Genomic DNA, 12,444 nt, shown 5'->3' on the forward strand with positions numbered 1-12,444 from the left:
CTTGCCCTGAGAACTCAAAGCAAAAGAAACAAACAACTGCTGAGACTGCCTAAAATCCTTAGTCCTGCTCAAATAATAACGCAATTGCCTGTGTACATCTAAAGTGTGCAAAATCTTTTCCCCTTTATTTTGGGGATCTGCATAAAACGTAGGCAAATGAATAGTTTGGTTTAAAGCCACACTAGAAACCACTTTAGGCATAAAGGAAGGATTAGTACGTAATGATACCCTATCCTTATGAAAAATCAAAAGGCTCAACCGCCATAAGGGCCTGTAACTCAGAAACCCTTCTTGCAGAAGTAATGGCCAACTAAAAAGCAGTCTTCCATGACAAGTATTTCAGTTCAGCAGTAGCTGCAGGCTCAAAAGGTTGTAGAGTAAGTTTCTCCAACACAAAATTGAGATCCCAAGCAGGAGTAGGAGCTCTACGTGGGGGTCTTATATTCTTTGCCCCTCTAAGAAATTGCTTGAACAAAGGATGTGAAAACAATGGTGGGTCACAATCATAGTGAGCTGAAATTGCTGCAGCATGAATCTTAATGGAAGAGAAAGACAAACCTTTGTCCAATAACTCAGTAAGATATTGAAGAGCCACACTCAAATTCGGCTCTGAAATCTCCAAATTCTTTGCTGCAGTCCAAAACAAAAATCTCTTCCATTTTTCTGCGTACACTTTCCTTGTACTAGGTCTTCTGGCTTCCATAATCACATTTAAAACTTGTTGAGGAAGTTGAGACCTGCTGTCTTTCAAAACAGAATATGCCAAGCTGTTAGATGAAGAGAGTGAAGCTTGACATTGAGCAGACGACCGTCCTTCTGAGACAACAGATGTGGAATCAAGGGTAAAGGCCATGGAGGCTTCTTTACCAGACTCCTCAGTAATGGGTACCAGTGCTGCCGAGGCCAATCTGGAGCTATTAAAATCATCCTTGGCTTGTCTTGTCTGACCTTTAGAAGCACCTTTGGAAGAAGAGGCAGAGGTAGAAACGCATACACATGAAGACTTTTCCAACTGAAAGAAAGAGCATCCACTTTCCAAGCTGTGTGATGAAACCTCTTTGTGCAAAACTTTGGCAGCTGGTGGTTTAGTGGAGAAGCGAACAGATCTATGTCTGGAGTTCCCCAGGACAGTCAACTTTTGAAATACATGAAGATCCAGTTTCCACTCGTGGGGATCCATGATTTGTCTGCTTAACACATCTGCTAAGGAGTTCTGTGCTCCCGGCAGAAACCTTGCCTGAAGAGTTAGTTGCAAGCTTAGCGCAGTCTCCCATAAAATCATTGCTTGCCTGCACAATGGGTAAGAATGTGTTCCCCTTGTTTGTTGATGTACCACATGACAGTTGTGTTGTCTGTTAGAATCAACACCTGCCCTGGAAGAAGTAACTCCTTGAAAGCCATTAATGCAAACTGGACTGCTAACATCTCCTTCATGTTGATATGTAGATGCTGTAGTCTGGCAGGCCACTTGTCTTGTATCCACTTTCCATTTAGATGAGCTCCCCAAGCAATGTCTGAGGCATCTGTCGTTAGAATTTGACTCGCCTCTGGCCGGGTCACAGAGAGTCCCTTGTTTAGGTGACATTCCTGAGCCCACCACAAAAATTCCTTTTGAATGCAAGGTATTATTTGAATGACAGTGTCCAAATCCTGGCAGTGCTGTGTCCACACATTTTTGAGATACCATTGTAACTTCCTCATATGCAGTTTGGCATTGGGAAGTACCAGAATACAAGATGCCATGAACCCTAAGGCTTGAAGGACTGTCCTTGCAGTCAGCCCGGACTGAAGAGATAGTTGATGGAAGTAACTGGAAAGATTCTTTTGTTTGTCCGGGGTTAAAAAGGCCATCTGGGCTGCTGTATTCAGTCTCACACCCAGAAAGCACATGTCTTGAGAGGGTACTAGACTGGACTTTATTTCGTTCACAGAATACCCTAGGCATCTTAGCACTGCTATGACATATTCCAAATGCTGTAGAAGGTCTTCCTTTTCTTGAGCCAGAATCAGGCAATCGTCCAAGTAAGGATAGATTTGAATTCCTTGTAGCCTGAAGTAAGCTATCACTGGAGCCAGAACCTTTGTGAATACTCTGGGCGCAGTAGATAAGCCAAAGGGCAATGCAGAGAACTGATAATGAGAATTTCCAGCTCGAAAACGCAGATACTTTCTGCAACTTAGTCTTATAGGCACATGAAGGTAAGCTTCCTTGAGATCTAAAGTTACCATCCAGTGATCCTTGCCCAGCAGAGGTAAAAGCTGTTGTAAGGGCAACATTTTGAACTTGGGAATGTCCAGATAAGTGTTGAGGATAGATAAATCCAAAATTGGTCTCCACGTGTTCCCCTTCTTTGGTACTAGGAACAGGCGAGAATAAAATCCTAGGCCCCTTTCTGGCACAGGAACCGGCTGAATGGCCCCTATTTGGAGTAACTGAGATATTTGCTTGTGAGCCTCTTGTCTTTGTAGAGGAGGAATGTCCGGCATGCCTTTGAAAGGAGGCAAGGTATGGAAATAAAACCTGTAACCGTGGTGAATGATATCCAAAACCCATTTGTCTTGGGTAATTAAATCCCAATTTTCTTTGAAAATAGACAGTCTTCCTCCTAGAGGTGCCGCCAGGCGAGAAGGAACTGGCAGCTGAAAAGGCAGGTCATTGGGTCTGCTTACGAAAGGACTGACCCCTGCCCTCACCAGAAGTCTGAGCAGGCGAACTCCCTGCCCTAGGCCTAAAAGCACCTTGAGCTCTGCCTCTACCACGTCTAGACCTACCCCTAGACTGGGAATCATAAGCAGGATAAGTCCATCCCTTAGCAGGCCAATTTCTACTAAACTTCGGAGGCTGCACCTGCAAAAAATCCTTAACAGTTTGCATAGATTTAGCCTTGTCCTCCATCTTCTTTAAAACTGCTTCCACAGGCGAACCAAACAACACATCAGACTGTAAAGGAGCATCCAAAATCCGTGTCTTAACATGCTCAGCTAAGTTCTGATCTCTCAACCAGGCGTGCCTACGAAGAACAGAACCAGTGGCAGCCACCCTGGAGGAGGCCTGCACAGCATCAAAACCACATTGCAAGGAATGTTTACCCACTTGCTCAGACACATGAACTAAATCCTGCAACTCTTTACACTCAATACCTTCCGCCAGAGCATCCACCTTAGATTTCAACTGTGAAAGAAGGTAATTCTGATATTTCAACATGTGAAACTGACAATTCAACGCCCTCATGGCTAAAGTGGAAGAAGTATACACTTTCTTTCCCCATCTATCCAAAGCCCTTGCCTCTTTATCAGGAGGGACAGGATTTTTAACAACTGAGGCCTTCACACCTTTAGGCCCCTGAGAGATAGTTTCCGGGTCTGCCCTAGGACTCTTAAAAAGATACTTATGAGCTTCAGGCACCCTATAATACCTATCCGGTTTAACTGGGGCAGGAGGCAAAGAATCAGTTCAGGGAAGCCTCTGCAAAAACATCTTCCACTACAGTCAAAACAGGAGGTATAGCTAAAGGACTGTGCTGGGGTAAAAACAAGAATTCCCTAAGCCTTTTCCTGGAATCAGAGAAATCTTGACCTTCCCATTTAAAATGCTCCCTCATGGAATGCAGAGTCTCTGAAAATGAAAAATCCTCAGGAGGGGAAGCTGAAGGAGTAGAATCATCCACATCAGAATCAGAATAAGGAGGGTACTCCTGCAAGTCTTCAGCCGAAGACTCAGAAGCCTCCGAGCATTGCTCAAAACTCTCAAACTCAGACTCCACCCTAGGCCTCTTATCAGGAGGGGGCATAGAACCCCTTATCATAGTAATCAAATCCTCTGCCATTTTAAGCATATGTTTCTTAGGCAAAGACCCTGAAGTACTAGGAGAAACCCCACTGAAGCAAAACTCGGCCTGCCCTCAAAGAAGCCTTGGAAACAGAAGGGGAGGCTCTGACCACCTTATAAGAGAGGGAAGAACAGCCACCTGAGAAGGCACCACAGCCTGGCCTACTTCCTGAGAGGATACATCCTGTAACAGTAAAGTCTCTCCTTGAGACTCCAAAGAAACACCTGGCAAAACCTCCGGCTCCACTGAGCCCTCTAAAGAACCGACGTCTGGGACTGTCGGTTCCTCCACTCTAGGCTTTGCTGTTTTGTCCTTGCGTTTTTTAGCCAAAGCCGGCGTCGGAGCATCCGACGGCATTTTATAATTACAACGCTTCCCAAACACTAACCTGGCACAGTCTAACCTTCTCTTAATAGTGCGTTTGTTAAATCTAGCACAAGAGCAGCATCCAACAACGTCGTGCTCAGGCCCTAAACAAGGTATACACAAAGTATGGTAATCCCTATGAGGTATCTGTTTCCCACAAGAAATACAGTTATTCACTTTTTCTGACATCCGGTTAAATACTGAGGCAAGAAAAAACAAAATATTCCCAACGGGTACTTAGCCAACTTTGATTCGGTCTGAAACTCTGGCTTCAGAAACTTTCAGAACGCCAACCTGCACTCGCAAAATTGCTTCTGCATCGGACCATGCGGCAAAAAAGACTGAGGAAATGGCGTCGGTCATGCGCATTAGTACCCTGACGTACTGACGTCAGTCTAATGCGCCCTGACCGACGTCAGCCATATACTTTGGTATTCGGGCCGACTGGACAGCGGACTACCCAATAGTTAGGACTGCAGCAATGTGGAATGAAGAACATCTGCAGGACCTCTCCAGACCCCTTGGAAACAATCAACTGTGGTTCCCTCAGAATGCCCAAAATGGACACCTGCAAAGCCTTGTCAGACATGCTGTCCGCCCAGCCAGATCCTCACTGACCTCCAACCCAGATGCGGTAGAGGAATCTGACAATACAACCAGGTGAGTCTCCGGGTTTGTAATAACCTTGGGAGAAACTCCCGGCAGAGGCTGGACAACAGAAGAATCCAGCCTTACCTTATGCACCTTCTTCTTCCCTGACTGCTGACACTTGGGGCAGGAAGTTCCATCCATAGCATCTGCAGCAAGAAGCTTAAGACGTTGGTTCTCAAGATACAAAGAAAGGGAAGAAAGCCTACTATGAAGAGTTTTAGAGACAAATACCTGACAAATAGAACAAGATGTATGGTTGTGAGCAGCACCCAGGCAAAAAAGACACTTAGTGTGGCGGTCTTTATGTGGAGTCAGTCTATCACACTGGCATTTACCCCTTCCCGGATGACATCAACCCCACCAACTTGAAAAAAATGTGAAATAAACAATTAAATAAATAAATCAATAAATATTTCGCAAATGAAACTTTTTACCCCTAAGTAAACTCATCAACCCAGCAAAGGAACAGCACCAATTCAACAGTTGATCCTCGAAAGCCTTGGAGGAGATTACTCTTCGGCAAAAGTAAAGCTCTCAAGGTCTTGGTGTCCAAACTTGTCTTTTAGCTCAGCTGGAATTGCCTAACAATTTCAGTGTGTGGAAAGTGGCCTGAAGCTTTGAAAGCTGGCTGGTTAAATCCCTGGCAGAATATATCCCCATATGGCTAAGGCTACTACAACATTGATCAATACGATGGACACCTTCCCATTCCTGTATCCCAATAGGTATACGGAAAGACTGTATGCTGCTCAGAGTAGGTCATTTAATAAAGACGACATATAGATTGACCTGGCAGATGAACTGAACCATGCCACTGGCATTGCCAGTTCAGGGAAACAATGCAAGTATAAATATGGTGACCTGAAAAGAAGGCAGCCAGAAACACTGATCCAGTGGGATGAAGGGGTTATAATGTCACATCCAGAGTCATTCAGCAGCTTTACCTCTGCTTTCATTATTGTTCTTCCATCTATCTAAGTTGGCTGCCTTTCTTTATTGTTGTAATTCTCATCTCAACTTTCTGTTATGTAACAGAGAAGACATTCTACCCTGTTGCCATTGTTTTATGCTGTGGCTGTCTGTATAGCTTGTACTGCACTCATGTTTACTTTGGGATTCCTTTTTTTCATATATTTTTTCAGTAGTACAGCCTTTGCTGGAAAGCAGGCTTAATGGCATATATAAAGTGTTTTGAGAGGTGGACTGCTGCAGACGTATAAGATATTTCTGGGCATATTGTTAGGGATTACACCTTATGAAATGGCCCACACTATTATGCCCCTTGACTGTCCTGTAACTGCCAGGAGATTTATACAGCCTGCCAACATGTTGTTCTCCTAATCACATACTGACAATGAATATGCTGTGCTAACAATGTCCCATGGGATTATACTGAAACTAAAAGGCACTGGTAGCACAGGAGATTGGAAGACCCCTGACCTAGTATGTGTCTTTTCTTTCACCTCTCAGCTTTCAATTCATATTTTTATCATTTGCAATGTGCTCATCATTTGCTTTTTTCCCATTTTTACTCACTCTGCTGGTCTAAAACAGTCAAGGGGATCTCTGCTGCAGCCTGCTGCTTCTGCTATAATTCATAACCAGTCACCACATGCAGTGTGTCTTTCTGCTACTTATCTGGGGAATTAGAGGCTCCTCCCCATTGGGGTAGCATGGGATGTGTAGCCCTGCTCAAGCAGCTCCAGCTCCACTCAGTGGTATGGATGGAGAGATGGTCTTAGGGCCCACATCAGCAACTCCTGCAGTGACTTCAAAATTCACTGAATTGGTAGGCCTTGACCACCAGTCTCTCACAGACTACTATTCAACAAAACCACCCTTAGGAAGGCAGTCAGGCAACTAGTGTTTGGGCATGTACTTGTCTTCATGTAATTCTCCTAACTCCAGCACTTTGTGTACACATTCTATTTTGTCAAACCCTCCCCTTGTGCATTGTTCTACAGCCTCATTCATTACCCTTTATCCTTCCTCTGTCTGTCTTGCCCCCCCCCTTTGTGAATCCTCTCTATCGTGTCGCCATCCACTTCTGTTTTCTTTTATACGTTTTTTTTGTCTTTACTACTACAGCTTTCTTAATTGTTACCTCTACCCTTGTTTCCTTATACCCTCCCTCCTTTTCCCCTCAAATATTGCAGAAAAAGGGGCTATCCTCACCAAAAATAATATGCCTTCCTCTCTCACCTCTTCCTCCCACTTATTCATTTACATTATCCTTCTGTGCTTTCCTTGTCTTTTCTTTACCCTTTTTCTTACTTTCCTAGCCACCTCTTTTCACCCATATAAAGTAAACAAACTGGTGCCAGTCAATGGGCACCTTCATGTTAAAGCTGCTGGTACAGTGGATTTATCCACTTACCAGCACTGCTATGTCAAGGCATGCACAACATCCTGTGGCTAAAGATTTGCAGTATCTTCCCAAAGCCAACTTCACTACTTACTTAGCAAACTTATGAAGCTACAACTGACTTTCACAAGTGCACATCCTGGATATTCATGCAGGAACTTTGCTACATAGTTTCTTTGTCATGCACAGCGTCATCTCTGCACAGTTCTGGTGGGTGGATCATCATAAGCTGCATAAAAGTGAAACCTAACCCCACTCTTTTTAAACATACTGCATTTACATAGGTTCATAGGTTGATACTAGGCTATCTACCCTAGGGCATTTATAAGCCTAGCCAGAGTGTGTTTGGCTTTCGCCACCCTTTTAGATTAGTTGACTGTGCCTCTGTATAGTAGGTCACAGAAGATAGCGCTTTTAAGGTTAGTTTACTGGGACACAGTAGAGATCCATACATACATAATGTCACCATCTACAATCTCCCTTGCTCACTTGCATTCTGTGACAATAAATAATGTCCATCAACTATGTCAAATGCTCTACATCTAATGAAAAGACTGCCAGATGTCTGGTGTCACTCTTACTGTGATACAGGATACATTTCAGCATTAAGCTATTATCTATTTTGTCTAATGCTGATCCTTACCCCTGGGTGACTGAGGACACCATGCAGAATGCGGACATATGTTTAAAAGGACTAAGCCCCAGGCAATCCTCTTAATGCATTCTTGGGTGCCAAAACTCTGGCCCATCTCCTGGGCGCTGAGAGAGATTATACTACTCATCTCCACCAGCCCTGTGAGAAGCCTCCTCCGTCATTACTCAAAATTTGGAAGCTTTTAGCACCAAATACCAAAATGCATGGGAACACAGGAAATGTTTACCAGTGACAGAAAGGACTGAGATTTGAACTGTGACAGTAGAAAAGAGTGCTAGCTAGTGCAGGGGATAAGTGCACTTTATGTAGCAAGTGCATGTTATGTACCTGATGAAGATATGGTGTGCATCTGTCCATGAGTCTGGGAACTTCTGAAAAACTGATTTTGAATGCTAATTGCTGGAGATGATGAACCATAAACCATAAACAAAAAACTGAGTGGTTCCACAATGACAGAAGCTAAGGCTTTCCACAGTCACTGATGTCTGTCCTGTAGGTACACTTAAGATCTAGTCCATTGGTTTAGATTTTCTAACCTACTAAACCCAAGCCTACATTTACTGCATTAAAAAAGTAAAGCATGTCCAAGCTATCCAGTGACTTCAATGGAAAAAATAACTTCCCCTATTCAAAATATGCCCACAAAACTGTTCTCTTAAAGCAATTCTCAAACATTTAAATTTACTCATATTAAAACAGAAAAAAAAATATAAAAATAATAAAAAGTAAAATAAAACACTGGCATAGCTAAGTAATCAGAAAATGGATTTACTGGGAAAATATACCCAATCTAGCTAAACTGACTAAAAACAAATCAAAAAGTATGACAGAACTATAAAACTAACAAACCTTAACATAACCCTCAGTGACCTACTAAAATACTTCAAATGAGCCTTTTTAGGCAAGGTTCAAAGGACAAAACCACCACTGTAACAGATACAAGCATGCAAAATCTGAAGGTAATGCTACTCAATGCTAGAAGTCTAAACCTCAAAATGCACTCTCTCGACGCACTCCTAAAAATGGAGAACATCGATATCTGTGCAATAACTGAGACCTGGTTCAAGTCTCCAGAGAGCACCCCTGCAATACCAGGCTACAACTCTTACCACACTTTCCAGCCACAAAACCAAGACCGAAACACTAAAGGTGGAGGAGTGTCCATATTCACCAAGGATATTCACACCTCCAGGCTAGTTGCCCAACACAATGCATCTGAAATTTTCCAAGGGCAACTAACACTAGGTAAGACTACAATCCAAACTGTAGCTTGCTACAGACCCCCCCACCATGCCCCAAGATTCTCACTACACCTTTCTAAACATACTGGAAAATATTAAGATACAACCAAACACCCTAATACTGGGTGATTTCAACTACCCTGCCATTAACTGGGAAAACTACTCGGGTACCAACACCTTTTCCCAACGGTTCTTGGAATTCATAAATTCCAATGCCGTGGATCACCTAATCCATTGTCCCACCAGGGGCTCCAATATCCTAGACCTGGTCATTACCAACATGGGAGATAGATGCTCCATATCAGTGGACACCCCATCATTGGTCAGGTCTGACCATAAGCTAATCACCCTTGACGTCCACATCCCACCCCCACCCCCCAGTAAGGAAACCTCTGTAAAAAAACTTCTCCAAAGCCAACTTCATGCTACTCAAGTCAGAAGTGACAAACATCATGACACGGGAGCTGAAAGTTCGACTGCTGAATCCTACACTAAGGCACTGTACGAGCACATCTACTCATGCATGAATCGTGCCATCCCAAATAGAACCAAGACGCTCTCCTCCAAAAAAAGGAAGCCAATCTGGTAGTCCCCTGCCATAAACAAACTACACAACAGAAGGAAGAAACTGTTGCAGAAAAGAGGAAAATCTCGGGATACAAAAAACTCCCTTACCTGCCTCAGTAAGAAGCTGAGATCCCTCATAAAATCCTCCAAAGCAAGGTACGAAAATAAAATTGCTAAAGATTCCAAAGACAACCACAAGTCATTCTATAGTTATGTCAAGAATCTAAATGGCAATGCTCAGATCTGCTCTGAGCTACAACAGAAAGGCATTAAATATACTGATCCCAAGGATATTGCCAATATCCTGGCAGATCGATTTAGTGCCAACTTCACCCCCCTCTCACCCCCTAAAGGGCCCATCTCAATACCAAAAGACTGCCAAATTCCGGTAATCATGGCCACACAGATAGAAACCACACTCTCCAAAGCTAAGAATACAGCATCCATGGGACAAGATGACATCCCGGGCTGTGCACTACATGAACTACAAAATGAACTGGCACCTCACCTAAGTGTCATGTTTAATCATAGCCTCACCTCAGGCTTCGTGCCCACTGAGTGGCGCACAGCTACAGTTATCCCACTCCACAAAGGGGGATCCACCTTGGATCCTGGGAACTACCGTCCCATCCGTCTGACGAGCCTGATCTGCAAGGGCATGGAACTTATAAACAAAGACATTGGCAACCTTCAAACACTGGACCCCACCCAGTTTGGGTTCGTGAAGGGCCGATCTTGTCTCCCGAACCTGACTGGCTTCTTCAAATCAGTCTCCAGATCTGTGGACGAGGGTAAGGAGTTCCACACAGCTTACCTGGACCTCACCAAGGCCTTTGACACCATCCCCCACTCTGAAATCATAGATAAACTTACTAAGCTGGGCATAAATCCCTACGTCATTCGATGGGTTGCCAACTGGCTTATTGACAGAACCCAGACTGTAAAAGTAGCCAACTCAAAATTCATCTCCAGACAGTTGACAAGTGGAGTACCTCAGGGTTCAGTCCTGGGACCGCTCTTGTTTAGCATCTACTTATCTGAAGTACAGGCCAACGCTAAGGGACTCTGGCAAACAAAGTTTGCAGATGACTGCAAACTGGGAGCCATTACTGAATCCCCAAATGATGTGGATATTCTACAAAAGGGCCTTACAGAAACAGATGCTTGGTGCCAGAGCCACAGGCTCAAGCTTAATGCAAAGAAATGTATAGTTATCCCCTTTGCGAAAAACCATGCACCCATGAATTACCACATAGGTGGCAGTACACTAAACACCGAAAGTGTGATGAGAGACTTAGGGACACAGGTGAACAGTGGTCTTACCTTCAATAACCACATCACCAAAACAGTTAGGAAATCCTTCTATGTTGCACACCTCATCACTAAGGGCTTTTCATCCAGAAAAAAGGAGGTCATTGTCCCACTGTACACATCCCTCATTAGACCCATTATAGAGTACAATGCCCCATTTGGTATGTACCTCACAAGACATCTGCAACAGCTGGAAAGGCCACATAAATACCTCACTAAAAGAATCACAGGCCTAAAGCAGATGCCCTATGCTGACTGTCTAAAAAGCTCCAGCAATACTCTGTGGCATAATGTCTATTCAGAGGTGATCTCTGCTTAACATACAAGGCCATGTCAAACCCTGAGCTGTTGGACGTGCTCCACTTAAAGAAATCCCAATCCCTTAGAGCCACACGCTCCAGGGATCTAAACCTTATCATCACAATGAACAAAACATGCTGGAGGGATAGATTCCTGACCCAGACACTCCCCATACTCTGGAATAGACTGTCCATACATGTCAAGCAGTGCGCCTCCTTGGCCCTCTTCAAGAGGAAACTTACAACTGGATGGGAGATAGAAAATTCACCTGAGGGATCACGTCAGTCTCCCTGCTAGACAGGGGTCCAGGGAAGTAAATATTGCGGGAAGAAATATCTAGGGAATTGTTATGGCTAGGCTTGTATAAGGCTTAGGACCGATAGCCTAGTACCAACCTATGAACTATGAAACAATTAAAAATACCTGTAAACATGGAAGTAAGGAAGAAATGCATCGTTGAACTTGTATTGTTAAGCAAACTTGCAAGCATTTATTTCTGATGCATGTTTTTTGTTTTAAGTATGTCAAGTAACCAGCAATGGTTTGGAATTTGGCACTGATTAAACTCAAATAACTTCAGAATGTGTCCTGTACAGCAGAGTACTGGCTTAAGATGCAGGGCCAACAACAGGAGCAGTACAATTTTCTACTTATGTCAACTGTACTGGCATAAACAGGCAGAATACTTAAGAATTAATAAAATTATATAAAAAAACATGTTTTGCGTCAAATTTTAAAATTTACTGAGGTTGTTGAACATATTTAATATTAATGCTCCTAAATGACAAGAAATTCTGTCATAAAAGTGTTAATGAGACTAAGTAATTCCTGCTATGGTATGCTGCCATACAATTTGCCTTTGCACCAGCTTTACAGAAAATTTTCCCCCAGCTCTCAGTGTTTGCTGTAGAGTCACCACTGTCAATAAATGGTCAGTTTAGATACCAGAAAGATAACTAATAGAGAAAGGCACACAGAAGAAAGGTAGACAGACTGTCTTGATTTGTACTTCCAGTCAGTATCTTTACATTTAACTGTATTATATCATCTTTCTAAATTTATTTTCACATTTCTAGGGCAGAAATGAAAGTGAATTTTAGTAAAGTGCACCTTTAGCATTTACCAATACTTTAGCCAACCAATTAAACACTCTTTGAT

The 12,444-nt window shown here is 43.3% G+C and overlaps 1 protein-coding gene across 1 annotated transcript in view; it reads right to left on the bottom strand.

Annotated features, from left to right (window-relative positions):
• Positions 1–12,444, bottom strand: part of WDR19 (WD repeat domain 19) — a 3,663,919-nt gene that overhangs the window by 2,556,821 nt on the left and 1,094,654 nt on the right. The window lies entirely within an intron of this gene.

The sequence above is a fragment of the Protopterus annectens genome, chromosome 2.part1 (genome assembly GCF_019279795.1).
Source record: "Protopterus annectens isolate FY-2018-M chromosome 2.part1, PAN1.0, whole genome shotgun sequence".
Lineage (NCBI taxonomy): Eukaryota > Metazoa > Chordata > Ceratodontiformes > Protopteridae > Protopterus > Protopterus annectens.